Source organism: Sphaerodactylus townsendi, linkage group LG09 (assembly GCF_021028975.2).
Source record: "Sphaerodactylus townsendi isolate TG3544 linkage group LG09, MPM_Stown_v2.3, whole genome shotgun sequence".
In the NCBI taxonomy this organism is placed as follows: Eukaryota; Metazoa; Chordata; class Lepidosauria; order Squamata; family Sphaerodactylidae; genus Sphaerodactylus; species Sphaerodactylus townsendi.
In genome coordinates, this window is record NC_059433.1 from 22,713,638 (window position 1) to 22,728,131 (window position 14,494).

At 45.2% G+C, this 14,494-nt stretch overlaps 1 protein-coding gene across 1 annotated transcript in view; it reads right to left on the reverse strand.

Moving 5' to 3' along the window:
• Window positions 1-14,494, reverse strand: part of BMP6 (bone morphogenetic protein 6) — a 186,592-nt gene that overhangs the window by 114,164 nt on the left and 57,934 nt on the right. The window lies entirely within an intron of this gene.

Genomic DNA, 14,494 nt, shown 5'->3' on the forward strand with positions numbered 1-14,494 from the left:
GCCCAAATTGAGAATTTCAAGTCAGAAATGGAAACCTTATTTGTTTCACCTGTTTCTCATCTTTTATTCAAATAACTCGGGGGGGGTGTGTGCATGCGGGGGGTGTGTGTGTGTGTGTGTGTGTGTGTGTGTGTGTGTGTGTGTGTGTGTGTGTGTGTGTGTGTGTGTGTGTGTGTGTGTGTGTGTGTGTGTGTGTGTGTGTGTGTTGAAAGGCAGTTTTCCAGGTAACGTGCTGCCAACTAGGCCTAGAAATATTGCCACAAATTCTGAAATGTCAGATAGCATTAATGAGAGCTACACCTTTTTTAAAAAAAAGGAAAACTGAAACACCACTGAATCCTTTGAAAGCTATGTCATTGCATTCTGCGGGAGAATAGCACTTTGCAATTTCATTTTCAGTAAAATATTGGATCAATCTTCCTGAGTGCATTTATTATGTTAAAAATGCACAAATACAACAGTGCAAAAAAGTTTTCTTTCAAGCATTAACTTTCGTTAGAATGCTGCATTTTTTTCCTTTCTCTCACAGACATACACACACCAATCTTTCAAGCGCTGTAAAAGCTTCACGCTATATTCCCTAGAAACAAACTTCCAAGTTTCTCTGATGTTTTCTGATGTTCAGTAGCAGCAAGCATGGTATGTTGTGGGAGCGGCATTGAGGTTAAAAAAAATGCTTATTTAACAATGCAATCATCAGCAAAATGGAACCCTCCTAAATCCACTTCCCCCTTCCCCTCCCTGCCCATCTTCCCAGGTGGGTGGGCCATGACCAGATGATGGGCTCCTTTCCTCCTCCCTATCCTTTCCCCCTTCTTCTTCCCCCAGGGTGGGTGGCCCTCGACCAGATGAAGGCCCCTTCCCCTCCCTACCCTTCCCCCCAGACTCAGAAGGTGTGATTCAACTTAGGTTTGTATTGTATGTTCAACCCTTTTTGATCATCCCTCATTTCCAGTTATCGTATCATGAAATTGCCTGTCAGCACCAAGCACAGTGGTTATGAGTCTTTTACTGGTTGGCTCACATGATGGCAGTGGGATAAACTGAGTTGATAAACACAAACACACTTTTATTTTGGGTTGACTTTAGGTTCCCTCCCACCAAACGTTTCATTTTCCCTTACGTTTCACCCTACTGAAAATAAATCCCACAGATTCTTTCATTAAGACTTTCCATATATTTCTTTCAATCTCAATACTTCTACAATCTACATTATCAGTTCTCTTTTTTATTACCAGTTCTTGGCAAATTCAGACAGGGCACATGTTTTCTACCCATTCCCAGGGCTAGCCAGTTTGTATTTATCTCACATTGTAGGGGTGAGCCCGCGAACCCAGCAGAACCGCAGGTAGAGCGCATGGAATGCCTGTGCCAGCTGCGGCCTTCTGGGCGCACACGCTCCCCCACCCCCCGGTCCCCTGTGAGTCACAGGTCATGAACTACCTGACTCACGGTCACCAGGTGTCCCAGACAAAGGGACAAAAGGGCTCTTGCCCCCAGGTATGGATTAGACCCAGACGCGGACGCTTCCTCCTGCACGTAGCAGCCCGATGAGATCATGCATCACATGATGATCTCCCGCTCTCCCGCTCTTCTGCTCTCCTGCCTATTCACCTCCTTTACACGCCCCCACAGAAACCCTAATAAAAGGTGCCAGGGACTAGCACACGGCAGAGTTGCCAGGCCCACGGATCAGAGCTATCGGATCCAAGGACCGCGCTTCCTGCTGCTGGCTCTCTCCACCGGATGATATCACCGCGTCTCGCCTCTTCCTTGCGACCCCCGCGGGCCGACTTCATCACATTACACGGCAACAAATGATTTTATTACTGACAGGACAAACTGTGTACTCCAAAATGAAAAGCAGTAATGTGAAGGATAGACAATTCTCACAGAGTTTTCCTCTCCCCTTTTTTAAACCTACCCACCCCCCCGTGTGATTTGATTCAGGTTGGCCAAAGAGCTAGCGTGTGAAAACCAATATTCATTTATAACCTAATGCATGTTAAGTACGTCTCCTAAAATTAGAGGGGTGGGTGGGAATGAGCCAGCCAGGTTAGTTTGTGCTGCGATTTTTATCTCAGACATGCTTAGACACTGTCATATTAATGCAGAGGAACTTTTACTTAATCAGTAGCTTCAGCTAATACATCTGGTGGATAATTTATTGCCCAAATGTCTTTGATTTCAAAACATTAACCTGACATCTAGAACAAGGTCTGAATTTTAATGAGCTGGATTTTAGAAGAAATGATGCTGTCGGTTTCAGTTGACTTTAACAAGTATGCAATTATATAAGAACAAAGCATAGGGGTGTAATTACCCCAATAAACTGGATAGTTTCTATCAAGCAGGGCCAGGAGAACAGCATTCACTGTGGACTGTATCTTCCGCCTTCTGCTCCTTGTATGGCTCTGCCCCCATTTGGACACCACCCCTGGACAGCAATACTCATTTCCTCTGAGATTCCATGGACATGGTCTCTGGTTGCCTCAGCCCTTTCTACTCCTCTAATAAAGCGTCTGAGGCCCTTTCCCCACTTACCTTTGTCCGATGGACATGCTGCGCGCAATTCCCAGCGCGCGCAATTCCTGGCGCGTGCCCCGGTTTCCCCACGACCCCGCGCTCTGCGCGGGGTCATCAAAAGGCGCCATTTCAAAAGGCGCCAGGAATGGCATGGCAGCGCTGCAGCTGGCGAGAGAGGGGCAGCTGTCCGGGGTGGCCTGCGTTCTGCGCATGCCGATGCGCTGAAGTGGGGAGTGCAGCTGGACCCCGCACTACTTGAGGAGAGTAGCGCGGGGCTTAAGGTAAGTGGGGAAAGGGCCTGAGTTGCCACAACTACATCTCTCTCCATGTAAAAGTGTGGGACGGTGGGTAGGAAGGTTGATTTTGAACATAGATGCTTCCGTCACCCAGTGAAACAGATGGTATTTATCCTGCAAGGAACTGTCACATTTCCGGTTTCGTACTCCAAGGAGTTCAATGACTCCAGCCAATCACACCATGCATAGAGAGTCTGCAGGGTATGGAATGTGTTTGTGGATAATCAGCAGGGTTATTAGGACTGGGGCTGTATTGGAGAGGAATGGTTCACACTGGTTACAAGAGGCTTTGGAAAGTGCAAAAACAGTCTATGGAGCACAGTCCAACCCTGTCTGCTTTATTCCATTCATGTTGGGGTTGAAATGGATGGTGGGGCCCACAAGAAACCACTGCTGCACTGTCTTGCATCCTTTGTGAACAGTAACATTGATCGGTTTTAAAGGCCTGGGGGCGTCAAGTGGTTCCCAGCAGTCTCAGCCCTGTTTGGGCATGCAGATCAAGGAAAAGAACCAGAGAAAGCCATGGAGTTAAGGCTGGAAAAAAGGATTCGTATCATGGCTATTGCAAGCATCAGGTTTTTGGCTGGCCACACTGGGAAAAATGACAACCACAGCATTAAAAGCGGCTGCTACAGATGACGTGCCAGAATCCAGGACGCTCCTGATTATCACAGGGTCCAGTGACCTCAGAGCTTGGAGCATCCAACCTTCAAGAGGTGGGTAATTGGGACTCTACCATGGAGGGATCAGTCAGCCTTATGGGTATGCGGTTGCTTCCATAATCCAGTTCCTTAATGAGACTGGCTGGACACTCAGGAAATAACCTGGTTCTGCTAATGCCCTTTTGCCAGCAGAAACAAACCTACAAACTGATGAAACAGAATATTGGCTGTGTCTGGAATGTGGAAATTCCTAGGTCTGAAGTCAATGTCAACGTATCCCTTTTCAGGAGAACAAAACAGATATGCGGGTGCCAAGCTGAAGAGTGAAGAGTCTTCAAAAACAGTGAAGAGTCTTCAAAAACAGCCTTCCCTGCATATGGGGACAGTCTCTAATTGTCTTGGATTCAGCATGACATCAGGCAAGCCAGTGGCAGACGGGAGTGGTGTTGTGGGTTGGGCAGATCCCCTACAAATACCATAAACACAGTGGGGTTCCACATCCCATGGCTGACAGGTCATCCCTCTCCAAAGGCGCCAGAGGGTAGAGCACCCCAGAAGATGGTTTGGAGGCAGGATGCTTCCTATGCCAAAATGTGCTCCTGTACTCGCTAACAATCAGTGTGACCTCTGATATCCTGCCTTGCCACAGTCTCCAATGACTGTGCACCGTCCTGCCCCCTGACCCAGGGACAAGCCAAACGCCAAAAGGTAACGAGTAACAGGCTATGACCTAAACAAAAAACCAGCATATCTGTACTGCTGCTATATATCGACGACACATATAATCAAATGACCAGCGATTTAATAAATGCTATCGTGCAAATAAGTGAACAAAGTACAAAGCGCAATAAACAGTAAATAGTACAGGAAAAACCTGTCACAAATCATATTGAAAAGTCCCACATATAAGTCCTGTGGATAGCTAGTCCAGGATGCCAAGTCCAGTGAACTTGCATGGCATAGCTACATGCCAGCAGGAACACTCATAGGGATTCAGACTCTCCTGATGAGATATCAATCTCTTAGGCCGCTTCCGCACGGCCTCCTTCCGCCCCCACGCCACCAAGAGTGCGGGCGGCGTGGGGGCGGAAGCCCATTCGCATGCAAGCTTATCACGAGCGGGCAGAAGCGGAGGCCGACAGAGGCGGCAGAAGCCGGTTCCGCGGAACTGCCTCTAAGCCCTCCCAGCCCCACTCCACGGTGTCACTCCTCTAAAATGGCGCTGCGCGGGCATCACAGCCCCGCCCGCTGCGCCTCCACGACCCCTGGAGGTGGGAGGGACAGTCAATGGGCGGAGGAACCTGCGGCACTCCCGCGCGAGGCTGACAGCAGGACAGTCGTGAAGACGGCTGAAAACAGCGTCTTCCAGCCGGCCGGTTGCGCACAGCGCCGCCAGGAAGAAGCGCTCCCTCCCCAACAACAACCCTTTAAAGGGTTGTTGTTTGCAGGGCCATTTGGCGCTTACGCCCTGGGGGAAGGAAGAAGAGTCCAGGTCACTGCTGCTCTGCGTTGCAGCAGCTTGGCGCCTGTTAGCAAGCTCTGGCAATGACCTAGAGGCGGCACCTTTTGGCGCCCCCAGGCGCGTCATACTATGGAAGCTTACCGTCGCGAGCGGCCTTAGTAAAGAAGCAATGCCTTGAAAGAAAAATCTCCCAGACAGTTGGTAGGGTAAGAATGCGATCCGTGGTAAACCTGCGTTTTTGTCAAACTTTCTCAGTTCTTACATGTAGTCTTGCCTCTGTCCTTCAGGGGGGTAAGCCAGAGGTGGGATCCAGCAGGTTCTCACAGGTTCCTGACAGTAGGTTACTAATTATTTGTGTGTGCCTAGAGGGGGTTACTAATTGGTGATTTTGCCATGTGATTTTTGCCTTAGTTACGCCTCTCCTCTCAGCAGTAGCACGCAGAACTTGAAGCAGTCTAGCAGGAGGTGCACCGGCATGCGTGGCAGCCTGCGCCTGCATGCATTCGTTTCCTGCCCAAGGACCAACACAGTGGCTGCATCCTTGCCACAGTCCTGCCCAGGAATGCCCCGACCCCGGAATGCCCGGCCACACCCCCGTTGTGCCCTGCCCAGCCCCATTGGCGCTACGCCACAGTTTGAATCTCACCACCATGGGAACCTGTTACTAAAATTTTTGGATCCCACCACTGGGTAAGCAATAGGATCAACTAGAGAATCCCCCTTTCTGGCATAGACATTATACACTATCATTGTGTGTACGGAAACACAAGACTCAATGGCGGACCTTTTCTGTTGTGTATCTAAACCTGCTGTCCTTCAGACCGTTCTGGAGTAGCTGTTAGGAATGACCATAACTGTCTATTAGTGGTCAAATGAAGCTCAGCAGGCTTTAAGCAAAACTAGTTTGTCTCAGAAAACAACTACAAGAACTCCACGCACTTCAGCCATTCTCCACAATTATAGTTGCTGAAGAAGTCCAAAACAACCCCAACTAAAAGGAACAGTGGCTATTATAAAATCTGTCTCTTGTGACAAGTAATACACTATATTCACCAAGCTAATCACAAAACAACTGCTTATAAGATGAGAAGGAAGGAAGGAAGGAAGGAAGGAAGGAAGGAAGGAAGGAAGGAAGGAAGGAAGGAAGGAAGGAAGGAAGGAAGGAAGGAAGGAAGGAAGGAAGGAAGGAAGGAAGGAAGGAAGGAAGGAAGGAAGGAAGGAAGGAAGGAAGGAAGGATATTGTCCTCTCCTCTCCAACAGCCACTTACCAAATACCCCTGCTCTTGGGAGTAATTTCTCCTGTCCTGTCTTAACTAGCCTTAATAATTACACCTATTGTTGAAGGCTTTCATGGCCGGAATCACTGGGGTGCTGTGAGGTTTCCGGGCTGCGTGGCCGTGTTCTAGCAGCATTCTCTCCTGATGTTTCGCCTGCATCTGTGGCTGGCATCAGATCCTCTGAAGATGGCAGCCACAGATGCAAGGAGAAGCATCAGGAAAGAATGCTACTAAATGCAACCATGCCTTCCAGACTCTAACACAATCCTATGTTTAGACTAACCTGAGTTTTCAGTCTAATCAGAAAATACTGAAGTTCCCTATAGTCCACAAGTCAAATTAAATGTTATGGAAACTGTTTCACTACAATTCATTTTCTTTGTGGAAAATTTATTTACTGAATTTGGGTAAATATGGAATTAGCCATACCAGTCATCTGACAAGAACAGATATAAAAGCTGCAATCCTAAGAACATTTTTCTGGGAGTAAGATTAGAATAACATGGTTTTTTTCTGAGGTGGATTCTGCGCAGGGCAAAATCACTGGTGTTGGCCCGGTGAAAACACTATTTGGAGGGGGATTTTCCCATGGCTGCTGCCGCCAAATCAAGGCAGCGCTGTTCTCCCCCCTGCCCCCAAACGGTGTTTTGTTGACTCACAAAATGAGCTAGTCTCTTGGAAGCGGTGGCATCCACCCAGTGCCGAGAAAACAGCACAGGGTGGAGGGTGCCGCTTTCTGACGCGCCGCTTTTTTTGTTAACTTACCTCCTCCCTGCGTAGCTCTGTCGAGACGAGGGGACAGGCCCCCTGCTCCCGACCCCCAGGTCATTGCTAGGGCCACGGGGACATGTCCCCTCGTCCTGACGGAGCTACACAGGGAGGAGGAGGTAAGTTACAAAAAAATCCAGCACACCTCCATGCTGAGGCATCGTCACGGGCCGCAGCAGCACCGAGGATGCCAGCACACAAGTGTGCCAATGGCCCCAGGTCAGTGCTGGTGCCATGTACACCGGTGCCCCGCTGCTTCTGGGGCCGATGCAGAATCCACCTGAGTAGATCTGCTTAGGATAACTCCGGAAGCCAGCAATTCCACCACACGTAACAGTATGCATGTTGTTTATATTATACAGAATATTCTCAACTATGTTAATAAGCAGTGGGGAAGCAGGAAATAATAGTAATTCCAGATAAGCAGAAAACGGCTATGATCTTGCATATGTGGTGTGGTCACCTGCACAAAGGTTGTGGGTTTTTTTGTTTCACTTTGTTTTTTTAGAGGATCCTAACTCCATTTCCAAGTTCTCTTTCTACACATGGCGTTTTCAAATTAATATCCCCTGATGGTTGGAACATACTTGGAATGCCTTTGTCCATCTGATAAAGAGATTGGAGGTAGTCTTACTCTAAAATATGTAGCCTCTATTTCTAAAAGAAAACTCACTGTTCTCTGTCATTTCGAACAGGAGGGTAGAAGAGCCAGAGAAGTAATACTTTGGGAAAGAAAGATGATCTTGATGAAAAAGGTAGGGGTAAAAAGACTGTATCCGGGAGCGGAATGGGATGATTAAAATATTTAGCACGCAGGATCGGAACAGACAAAACAGCTTTGTTTATTCTGACACCATAACATTGCTCAATAGATCTGCTTAATAACACAAGAAATGATAAAGAATCAGCCCTTGACAAGCCTCCTTCCCAGTCTCACGCACAAACACATTTCATTTCCCGTTTTCATGCACCAAACAGCTATGAGCATTAAGCATAGTAAAAAAGGCTTCATCATTCTGTCCTGACCCATTTGTTTCTTTATTACACCAACAACCCACTTGGGTTTTGCTACTTGCAGCTTCTATGATATTCTCTTGCTTCCACACTGTTTTCTTTGGTGGTCAAAGGGTGTCTCGTCTTCCTTTTTTTATTGACAAACAGCTGTTCGGACCCAAATCGAAGCAATGAGGGAACAGGGGCTGTTGAGGAGAAATGCTGTACCACATGAAATACCACACTAACAGTGACTCTTTCTGCACACAACTTTTAAAATGTTTCCAGGCAGGAAATGAAACAGTTTTTCCATGGAGTTCCGCACTGCTTTTCCCCCCCCCTTTGGTTTTGGAAAGGTTTTATTTCCAGCCTGAAAATGTTTTGTTCTGAAGCCCTTTTACAATGATTGTTTTGTTTTGTTTGAAACGTTTTCAAGCCATCTTCTCTTGCTGTGTGATGATTTTAAAAACGTTCTATCTTTCCCACTGCCCTAGCTTAACTTTCCTCTCGGTGCCATTTTTTCCTTCCCTGAGCAGATCTTTTGCCCTTGGCCGTTTCCGCACGGAGGCGGAAGGGGTCGGGTCGGCGCAATCCACGCTGACCCGACCCCTCTGGGACTGTTTGCATGGACGGTCCCAGAATCGGCCAAGACGACGGTCTGAAACTCTTGCGCCGTCGAATGCCAGAGTGACTTTACGGTCCTGCAGCCCTCCGGCACGTTGCCGAGGCCAGGGGACACGCCCCCCTGCCCTGCGCGAGCGCTCCAGGGTCGCAGGGCAAAGGGGGCATGTCCCCAGGCTGGCTCGGCGGCGCCAAATTGGAGCGCAAACCAGGACAGGTAGTGAGATTAGCCCGATCGGGGGGGAGGGAAGGCGCCCTGGAAACCACCGTTTCCCAACAACCTAAACAGCTTGCCAAGCGAGGGTTGGGAAAACTTGCCCGGCTTTACCTACGCCAGTCCGGAGCTCTGCGGTGGGCGCAGCTGCAATGCAGCTGCGCCCCCTGTGCGAATGGCTCCCTGGGGATGGTGTTTTTGCCGTCCCCAGGCCGCCATAAACAGCCCGTGCAGAAAGGGCCCTTATCTCTTTATTTTCTGACATTTTCGGCTGTTCCCTCACTCCAATCTCCCCTTTGCATTTTTTTTACATGCAGGTAAATCTACTAATGAGTAAATCCACGATTACATAAGGCAACAATTTTTTTCCTTACACATGAGTAAGTTTACTTGCAAGTAAACCCACAACTACTACAGAGAATCTAAGACTCTATGAAGCACTATTTCTACAAATAACCCCTCTATAAAGAGGAAAAAACCCTCACGGCTGCCATGAAACGTTTGGAGGGGGTGAATGAAAACAAATAGCACAGTAAAGGGGGAAACTGGAAACATTCTGCAAATGTTTGAGGTAACTTGTGTGGAAAGGGCTATTGCTAAGCAGTTATGCTCATGACAGATGGAGTGTTTGAAGACATTTTGGTTAATGATTAACTTCACCATGCTCTCATTTAAATGTACTATTTTGGGGAAACTTCACCAACAATTTAGCCAGTGCAGCAGCAAACTTAATGAATTCATGCCAAGTTCCGCATTTTGTTTTGTTGTTGTTTTTAATAAAAGAAGCATTGGCTCGAATCTAAGGATTCACGAAAGAATAATGGCTAGCATGAGAAAAATAAAAATTGAAAAATATATGGAGTTGGAAAGAGAGTTGATTTTAAAATGGTATAGAACTCCCAAACAACTTGCATATATGGTTAAGGGATTATCCCCAAAATGTTGGCACTGTGGGGAGACCTAAAAGGATGCTACATTATAATACCATGATGTGGATTGAATGCAAAAGAAGTAAAAAGATTCTGGGAAAGAGGCATTAGCTATGGATAGAGAAATCTGCGGGTGAAAAATAAAGTGGAATTAAGAAATGACTCTTAGTATTATATATGGGAATAATTCTTGATGATGAAAAAAATAGATATACAATATAGGAAATATGTATAAAAGCGTTGATTAAGAGCAATACAGGTGCAAGTGATTAGGCGTTTGGATGGAAAGATAAGAAAAAATGGGCAGATTCAGAAATCGGATTTAGGAATATATATGGGAACAAGTGACATGAGACATTTTTTTGAAATATTATCAAAGAAATACCGAAAAAGCCATGGCAAGAAAAACAGAGAATGAAATAATGTAAAGATATGTGGATGCAAGTTGTTGAGAATTGGATGAAGGGAGGACAGGAGTCCAAAGAAGACATAGGGATAAAGTGACAGATGTAACAAACGTAATGAAACTTACTGCTAAGGTTTGGTATAAAAAGAAAAGTAAAACATAATATTAGGGGAGGGTGGGAGGAAATAAGGGAAATGTGTTGTTTGGAAATTATATCAGAATGATGTAAATAGAACGATTATTTCAAACTATACAATAAAAATATTTTTTTAAAAAAAGAATCTAAGGATTTACTTTAGGAATGACCAATGATTTGGCCATGCCCAGTGGGACTCTGGACTTGCTTTGTGAACTAGAGATCCCCATGGTGTCTCCAAAACTGCTTATGAAAGTCTCCTCAATTTCCCAAGTGTTTTGCGGCACAGTGCAAGAGGTTCCTGTTTCAAACCCAATGCCAGTTTGCACAAACAGAACTAGGTTGCTCGGTTCTCTCCAAGGCTCATTCCGCACACGCAGAATAATGCACTTTCAAGCTGCTTTCAGGGCTCTTTGAAGCTGTGCGGAATGGCAAAAACAGTTGTGAAAGCAGCTTGAAAGTGCATTATTTTGCGTGTGCGGAATGAGCCCAAGTTTTTTAGTCCCTTCATCCTGCTTGCATTCTGCTAAGCAACTTTGATTCTAACATGTGTGATTGTAAGGATTTCTAATGGGATGACAAGGAATTTCTGATTTCCACTCAATGTTACAGTTTAGAAAAAAAGTAATCCTGACATGTTTTAGTAGCAATCAACACAAGGTTCAAATCAGGAGACAGCAAATATTTATGCAATAAATTGGGGTAAGTTCCTTGCATTATAACTGTTCTTCCTTTGAGCCTTTCATTTCTATTTATTTGCTAAAGGCTCACCAACAAGTAAATTGAAAAGTAGACCACAATTCAAATGTTTCCCATTTAGGAAAAATACATATTGTGTGGTTTCACACTGAAATTTATATTAACAAGATCTGAAATGAAGAACAACATACATCTGAAATTTTCAGCGAGTAGGTGTACGAGTAAACATTAATTTCTGAGTCATTCCTAATCTCTGTGGTTTTTAAACACCCAAGAAAAAAAATTAGCACAACAAACTTGTCTAAGCCACAGATTTGGGGGGTTGGCAGTGGCTATTTTAATATAACCAGAAGCAATGGATGTTAAAGTTTTGCTTTTGAAAATTTTGTAGTGGTCTAGTACGCATACACTCACATATGTTTTGTGTTTATTTTATTATTTATCGGTAGGATTCAGACCCTGCTTTTCTGTTGCAAAAATACTCAGTGGCTTTTAAGCAAATGTCATAAAACTAAAACATCAAATTAATACAAATGTCAGATGCCAGAAAACAGAAAGATGCCTGTGTCAGCCACACTTCTCTCTATGACAGTGATGGCGAACCTATGGCACGGGTGCCAGAGGTGGCACTCGGAGCCCTCTCTGTGGGCATCTTGGCAGCTGGGCTATGAGTTCGTCATGTGGGGGTGGAAAATCAAGCACACTACACACACACACATCTAGGGCTGGCCTGGGCCCACTGAGCACGACATGTGCACACACACACCCTACAGTGAGCAGGGAGGACTCAGCTGGGCGCGGGCCTGGTGCCTGTGGTCTGGGTGGCTGCTGCCCAAGGGGGGGCGCGCAGAGGAGGCAGAGATGCTAGAGAGGCACAGAGCGGTGCGCGTGGGACTTGCTGAAGGCTACAGCAGGCTGGCCCCTGCTCAAGTGGGTGGGGCGGAGGAAGAGGGAGCCAACCAGTTTTTTCTAAACTAAAACCTCAGGATTCAGGTTAAATTGCCGGGTTGGCACTTTGCGATAAATAAGTGGGGTTTGGGTTGCAATTTGGGCACTCAGTCTCAAAAAGGTTCGCCACCACTGCTCTATGAAGATTTTAGAAGCAGAGGGACCCACTCGGAGTCCCTCGATGCCGGGAAAGTTTATATGGTTGGATGTGGTCCTTCAAGTACTTTTGACCAAAACCAGCATTTTGAATTGAGCCTGGAAATAAATTAGAAGCTGCTGCAGTTTGTAAAGTACTGGATTTATACGTTTGCTATGCTAAATTTTAGTTAGCATCTTCACTGCTCCACTTTGTACCAACTGAAGTTTCTGGACCATTGTCAAAGACAGCCCCCCACACAGGGATGTTAAATGAGGCATGTATAACCCTTTTCGTTTTCTCTTTAATGTGTTATTTCATTTCTATTAAAAAGGAGATGGATCTATGTTGCCAGAGTTGTGCTGGGTTACACATGCACCACAGAATTTTAGAAGGCATTCTGCAAATAGGGCTACTAGTGATCCCCTGCCCTCAGGCTCTATTGCCTGTCACTGCTTAAAATGGCAGTAGGAATAAAATAAAAGGTCTCATCCAGGAAGTTCTTATCATAGATCTCCCAGCAATTCCTAGAGTTACCTGGAAGTGACAAATAATGGCAGCTTCCACTCAACATACCCTCATTTTGGGGAGAGGGAGCTTCCACATTACATTGTGCTCTTTCCAAGGTTCTCATTGCATTGGCACTCATCCTGCCCAGATGCAATGGAGGGACGTGGTGTGGAGTCACAGACAGCAGTTAGCAGCACAAGAACGGGTTATGAAGATCCTGTCCTCCACCACGTTTGCTGCTTTCCCTGTCCATGTGTGGAAAGGGTCGATAACATAATACAAACCCATTACTAAATGTTTTTAAAAATCCATTTTAAAAATGTCTTTTAATTTTAGTTGTTGATGAGTCCAATATAACCTAATCCTTGAAAGAGGAGAAAACTCACGATTCTGTATTAGAAATTGAGCTATTGCTTCCTATTCATCCATCCATCCATCCATCCATCCATCCATCCATCCATCCATCCATCTATAATTTTTTTGACTTATAGGCCGCCTTTCCCCACAATGGACTCAGGGCGGCTTACAACAATCAATTGCAATAAAACAGTAAAATCAATAAACAGTAATCTCCAGTCAACATCCCAGTGCCATACATTGATATCAATCTGAGCTGAATAAAATGTTTTCAAATATTTAAATAGTACACAATAACACCCCATAAAACTGGAAACCATCCATATAACACAACACTTGTGTGTGTGGGGGGGGGGGGGCAGTTAGTTGGACATTATTGCAGTTTTCAACCATAGCCCTGGTGGAACAGCTCCATCTTACAGACCCTGTAAAGTACTACTAATTAGTACTAAGTCCCGCAGGCCCTGGGTTTCATTTGACAGAGTGTTCCCCAAGGCACAGGACAGAGCCAAAAAAGCTCTGGCCCTGGTTGAGGACAGCTTTTGGGCCGGGAATTACCAGTAAACTGTTGTTTGTCAGACCCAGTGTTCCTTGGAAAACATATTGGGTCAAAGAGATTTACATATTGGGACAAAGAGATTTACACACATGATCTCTGTAATCCTTACAGCAGTCATACTGGAGTAGCAATTCTTGCCTGTTGCAGATATGGAGGGGTATTAAGGCTGAAACAGAAAACCAGGGAAATCCCCACTCCAACCATCCACACCAGACTAGTTCACATCAAAATATACCTCTTAATATTATACCATTTTGTTTTAGTTTATACATAATAGGAAGAATTAGAGTAGAACAGTGAGCAGGATTAAGCTTGAATGGTACAATGAGCCACATTCTCATTAGAATAAAGCCACTCCTATGAGCGGGAAAATCCCATGGTGCAGTGTAGCTTGCAAATACTTCAACAGTAAATTAAACTGAAGTCTCAAATCTGGCCAGGTGTTAAAAGACATACAGTGCAAATTAATAGGCTTAGCAGGATAACTCTGTATAACTGCATCATATGATCCTAGGCTGGATGATTTTCACATCTATATCTATATCTATATCAATCAGTCAATCAAATTCACATTTATTAGCCATGGGCCATACACGCATGTATAAGACTTTAACCCTAGCCCAGCTCCCAAGAGTTTACATAAGAATTAAAACTCAATATGAGATTTATACAAAGCATTAAAATCCAAAAAAGAGGCTATTATATAAGCTTGAAAAATACAAATGGAATAATTGTATGGCACTGAAATACAGCAACAAAATAATAATATATTTAATTATATAATTAAGACAACGTCAAGTTGAAACTATGAGGGGATTTGGCCTCTACATCTATATCTATAAACATGAAATACCACTCACTGACTGGATTGACTTCAAACTCAAAAACCAATTTTCGAAAATTCATACAACGCTTGAAATTTGGCACACACGAACATTTGTTATGCTTCCAGGTGGTCACTAAGAAAGGATTTTCCAAAATATTCCCTTCCACTC